This window comes from Thalassophryne amazonica, chromosome 10, assembly GCF_902500255.1.
Source record: "Thalassophryne amazonica chromosome 10, fThaAma1.1, whole genome shotgun sequence".
Lineage (NCBI taxonomy): Eukaryota > Metazoa > Chordata > Actinopteri > Batrachoidiformes > Batrachoididae > Thalassophryne > Thalassophryne amazonica.
Window position 1 is genome coordinate 99,978,525 of NC_047112.1, and position 6,000 is coordinate 99,984,524.

The 6,000-nt window shown below is 40.8% G+C and overlaps 1 pseudogene; it reads left to right on the forward strand.

Annotated features, from left to right (window-relative positions):
• Window positions 1–5,317, forward strand: part of LOC117519287 — a 30,991-nt pseudogene extending 25,674 nt beyond the window's left edge.
• Window positions 5,318–6,000: the final 683 nt, after the last annotated feature.

A 6,000-nucleotide genomic window follows, 5' to 3' on the forward strand; every position in this document is an offset into this window, starting at 1 on the left:
GACAGGTCTGGACTGCAGGCAGGCCAGTCTAGTACCCGCACTCTTTTACTATGAAGCCACGCTGTTGTAACACGTGCAAAATGTGGCTTGGCATTGTCTTGCTGAAATGCAAAACTTGCACTGTGCACAAAAGTTTTATATAATCGTTGTTTACATAGTGTCGCTTTCTTTCCCTCCCTCCACTGTTGCTGCTCTGACAACACTTTGTAGTCATCTTACCAATGCCACGTGATGTCACGTGTGTTTCTGCTTGTTGTAGTGTTATAATGTCCAAACTTACTTTGTTACCTTGCAAGCTAAATTTTATCATGATATGCTGTCATGATTGTTTTAGCACCCAGCCCTACTCCAGATGTATGTGGAGAATGAGGCACAGATGGGTTTGAACCAGGGACCTTCTGTTTGGGATGCGTGGTATAGTTTACGCCGCTGTGCTGCCTGGTGTGTTTTTGTTGTTTAACCTTAAAATTTCATTGTACCATTCAAGTTTTAGATTGATCCAGTGAACAGTTGATTGATTTGTTTGTTTTTTTTTTTGTTTTTTTTTTTTTACTTTTTTTGGACTGAAAACCAATCATTCATTCTGCCTCAGTTGACCGTACAGTTGACAGTCTTACAAAGTACCTTTGTTTTTGTATGTGTTTTCTGAACAGCAGTGTAACTGGGCTTCACTTTAATCTTTGCAGTAATATGACATCTGCAGTGACATTAGAGGATGCCCTGTCCAACGTGGATTTGCTGGAGGAGCTGCCGCTCCCGGACCAGCAGCCATGCATTGAGCCCCTCCCCTCATCAGTCATGTATCAGGTTGGTGCTTCCTGCAGCACTTGTTGCTCTGCAACTGCATGATGATCCATCTTCTCGCTACTAATTTCCTGTTAATTATCCTATAAATCAATCTGATTTATGAAGCTAAGTTGCATGTTTGTCTTTATTGAATGGAACATTTCATTTTTCACCTCATGAAATCTTTCCATTGCACGAATGAAAGAACATTCATTATTTATTTTATATAACACCTAAAATGGATCATTGGTATTTCATTAATTTATAAACAAAAGAAAAGAGATTTAAATTTTGGTGTGCATCACTGGTCATTTGAGGTCAAGAGGTTCCAAACAATCGAACATGAACTTTAAATATCAGTCAGTTTTGGTAATATCACATCTCTCATGGTCTTAAAATGACTATACAGTCTGTACCTGATGCCGTGCATTGAGTTCTTCATGTACAGACTGACGTCTGCTTTCCTTAGTCCAGTGAAAAATTGCAACAGAAATTTGACGAGTTCTTCACCCAACAGCTTTTTTTACTTCAACTAGAGATGTCCCAGTGAATTACTGCAAATGCCTCCAGATGGCTTACAGCGTACTGGATTTTTTTGTGTGTGTTGGAAGAATGAACACGTCTAAGCTTGTTCAGATAGTCTTCTGTCATCAGAACAAACCCCGCCATGTTTGTTTTTTAGCTAAGCGCTGTCACTGCTAGAGTGAGTGTGCAGTGGTCACGGTGTGCAATGGTACAAAACCAAAATTGCATGACAAATGGAATAAAATGGTAAATGGGATGAATGACTAAAATCACATGACATACAAACCACTAGTCAAATAACAAGGAGCTATTTAGGTGTTATATAATTTAGAATATAAAAATGTTTTTGTAAAAAGTGATTAGTAGGTTTGACTATATTATAAAAAAAATGACAGAGAATTTGTTTGGGGTTGTGACAAAACAGTGGTATTTCCATGAGCTTTTGTAAGGAAGACATGTCTTACCAAAAAAGAAAATCAGAGGTATGTTACATCCATCTTCTACCGCTTAGTCCAGTTAAGGGTCGCAGGGGGCTGGAGCCTATCCCAGCAGTCATAGAGCACGAGGCGGGGTACACCCAGGACAGGATGCTAGTCTGTCGCAGGGCCACAATAGACAGACAAACACAGACACACCCACACACACACACCTACAGACAATTTTAAAGATTCCAATCCACCTAACCCGCATGTCTTTGGTGTGGGAGGAAACCGGAGCACCCGGAGGAAACCCATGCAAACACTGGGAGAACATGCAAACTCCACACAGAAAGGCCATGGGAATCGAACCCCAACCTTCTCGCTGTGAGGCAACAGTGCTAACCACTAAGCCACCGTGCTGCCCTCGGTATGTTACATCATTAGTGAAAATGAATGCAATACAGTCCACACACTGAATGTGTTTCTAATGGCTGCTTTTAAAGGCCAGTTTCCTCCAATGAATCAAATCAGAACAAATGTCAAAGTGTAGTTTGGGATGAGTCCTGTTAATAAAACACTAAAATCATAAAACGGTACTGCTTTGTGACTATGTTTTGTGTGATTCTTAGCTTAGGAGACTCTTCCAGTATTTTGGCCTTATTAAAAATCTGAAATTCTTACCACTACCATTTTTTTAAATTAATGTAAATAAAATGTTCATCTTTTCACAGCCCAACTTCAACACCAACTTTGAGGACCGAAATGCATTTGTCACCGGCATCGCCAGATACATCGAGCAGGCAACTGTCCACTCGAGCATGGTACGACTCACATCACTCTACGACTCACTCAGGCTTCCTTTAAATGTTGATTCTTTGTTTTAACGCAGTGATAATTCGGTTGGGAAAGTAGTTTTAGAGAACAGGATTAAAAGGTTTTTTTGGGTTTGGGGTCTGGTAGGGGACTTGCCGGCTGTTTCCTAGCATCCGGGTGAACAACAAATATTCTGGGACAAATGCTGTTGATTGTGGTGAAGAGCCACAGTAGTGCTTTGTCTCTAATTATTGAGGGATAATTGTTCTGGCTTTGAATCAAACAGCACTTTGTTTGGAAGCCAGGGCACTTTTCACAGCTCAAAAGCAAAACCTTGACAACTTGGACTCATTTACTGACAATAGAAGCAGTGATGTATGTGCATGTGTTGGGTTTGTCTGCTGTTGTTGTAAATATGCTGAGTTGAAATAATAATATTGATTTTCAGTTCATTGTGGTCAGTAGAGATATGTGCTTTGTTTCATTTAGAATGAGATGTTGGAGGAGGGGCAGGAATATGCCATCATGCTCTACACGTGGAGGAGTTGTTCACGTGCTATACCACAGGTAACCACTGTGTGAAGGATATTGAAACACATTGTCTTGTAAGACAAAACCTTTAGCCTCATAGCATATTTTTAAATTAGGTTAAGTGCAATGAACAGCCGAACAGAGTAGAGATCTATGAGAAGACTGTGGAAGTCCTGGAGCCTGAAGTTACTAAGCTGATGAATTTCATGTATTTCCAGGTAACATCTTACATTCCATCATTGTTGCTTCTTCTTGACTGTTACCTGGTCAGGTTCTTTGAACATAGTTCTTACTCTTTCCTTTTTCAGCGCACAGCAATCGATCGCTTCTGTGGAGAGGTTCGACGTTTGTGTCACACTGAGCGCAGAAAGACTTCGTGTCAGAGGCTTACCTACTCACCCTTGGCAAGTTCATCAACATGTTCGCTGTGCTTGATGAACTGAAGAACATGAAATGCAGTGTCAAGAATGACCACTCCGCCTACAAACGGTATCATACTGTAATTTCAGTAATGTCTGTCTGTTTGTTCCCCTGGTCGCGCCAAGTCCTTTGGTCGATTTGCACCACACTTGGTATGTAGATCGGGGGGAATCTGTCATCCCTGGAATTGCCCTGGTTCATTTTGACAGAGGTCAAGATCATTAAAATCAAAAGTACCCCCCCCCTTTACACAAAGGTCAAGGTCATTGAGGTCAATGAATTTGATTGTCAACACCCTAAGTGGGACCAAAATTGGCACATACATAACTGGGTTTTAGAATTGCACTGGAAAAGTTGACTGAAGGTCATTCATTCAGGTCATGGTCATTGAGGTCAAAGGTGATATTTCCATCAAATCAGTTTGTGTTTTGGAATGTCTACCAGCTAGTGACAAGGACAATAGGCTTCAAACGATTCCAGGACTTTCCCATGGACAACAATATCAACAGAGCTCAAAAGAGGCAGCAGATTTTACCCCTAAATGAACTGTTTTCTATGACATGATGCAGTTTTACAGAGTATTTGGTTACCATGAAATTCTATCCTAAAAGACATGACCACATCCTTTTTGCTGCTATACTTACTCTACCTATCTGCCATGGTGGTTGGCATGCTGGCTTAGTGGTTAGCACTGATACCTCACCGCAAGAAGGTCATGGGATCACTTCCCACCCTTTCTGTGTGGAGTTTGCATGTTCTCACCGTGTCTGTGTGGGTTTCCTGTGGGTGCTCCGGCTTCCTCCCACAATCAAAAACGTGCTTATTTAGGATCTATTTTCCCTCTGCCCCTGACCAAGGCAGCGTCTCTGCACCTGAAGTTGGTCCTCGGGCGCTGGACTCTGGCTGCCCACTGCTCCTAGTGGTTTGATTATGTACAACTGTAATTAGGACGGGTTAAATTCCAAGTACAAATTTCATTGTATGAATGTACAATGACAAAGGAAATTATTATTATTATTATTATTATTATATATATTATTATCATCACCATTATTAACCCTTAGCATCTTCATGCCCACAGGCACTACTTCCTAGTTGGTAAAAGTAAGTCCCTTTGGCTGCTCCCTTGTTTTCATTTGGGGTTGCCACAGCAAATCAGAGCACACTAACCACTTGGCCACCACCCCTGCCACTTCCTAGTTTGTTGAAAACAGAAAAGGACACTGTGGAAGCCACACTGCTGATTTTTCATCACAGACACTAGATAGCAGCATCAGCCTTGAAGACTATTTTCTGTCCCCTTTGGGCTTGAAGGAACAAGTTGTGTAGATTTTCCTGCCTACTAATCACCACAACGGGTTCATTTCACAGATGCAAGTTTTCTTGATTTGAATTTGAAGTGACTAAAATGCTTTTTTCTTTTTTCTTTTTTTTTTTTCTTTTTTTAACCTCATCAGAGCGGCTCAGTTTCTCAGAAAAATGTCCGAACCCTCGTCTATTCAGGAGTCTCAGAACCTGTCCATGTTCCTGGCAAATCACAACAAAATCACTCAGGTTGGTGTGGATATACCTTTTCAATTATGGAATCACGCATTTGTCAAACCATCACAGCAGCAGTATGAATTGTTGAGAAAAGGCAGGATATATCTATGCTTCCACATTGTTTACACCAAATTCTGATCATCTGAATGTCGTGGCAGAAATCCAGAATAATCAGACCAGGCAACGTTTTTCCAGTTTTACGTTGTTCTTTGACAGCAGTGGCACACGATGTGGTCTTCTGCTGCTGTGGCACATCTTCTTCAAGGTTTGACTTGTGCATTCTTTGGCAGTAAGGAGAGGTATCAAAGTTACTGGAGTTTTTCTATCACCTCAGACCAGTCTGGACATTTTTCTCCAACCTCTGTCATCAGCATCAGTCATCTCTTTTGGGGGGGCAGGAACGCCATTGGCCATGGATCCTAGATGGTTTTGCAATTAAAATTTCCATTGATGGCTTCTGAAGTACTCAACCCAAAATGTTTTTAATCTAAAAGTTAAAAAAAAAGGAAAAGAAAATGTATAAAATATTGCAGTGTTACTATGCATCTTGTTGTCTTCCCTCACTTATCTTTAATTACAACTAGTCAGTATTTGATGACAGAATTTAAATAATGCTGTACTTCTTCCATTTCTCGATGATGATTTTGTTTAATTCTCAACACATATTCAGTAACTTGAATTTATTTTGTATCCACTGTATCTTATATTAAAATGTCTTTATTTTCACACTCAATCATCTTCAACCACTTACCCAAATGAGGGTTACAGGGGGCTGGAGCTTATTGTTTATACTTCTATTAGTATCACTTTGGATGGAGCAGCTATTTCATTCTAGAAATTGGCCAATTTTTAAATCCTCCAAACCGTGACTCATCCAGGGTTGGGACCAGGAAGCAGAGTTGTAGTCTTACACACTCTCTGCAGCTTCTCTCCCCCTGCCATCCCCTCATTACCCCATCCCGTA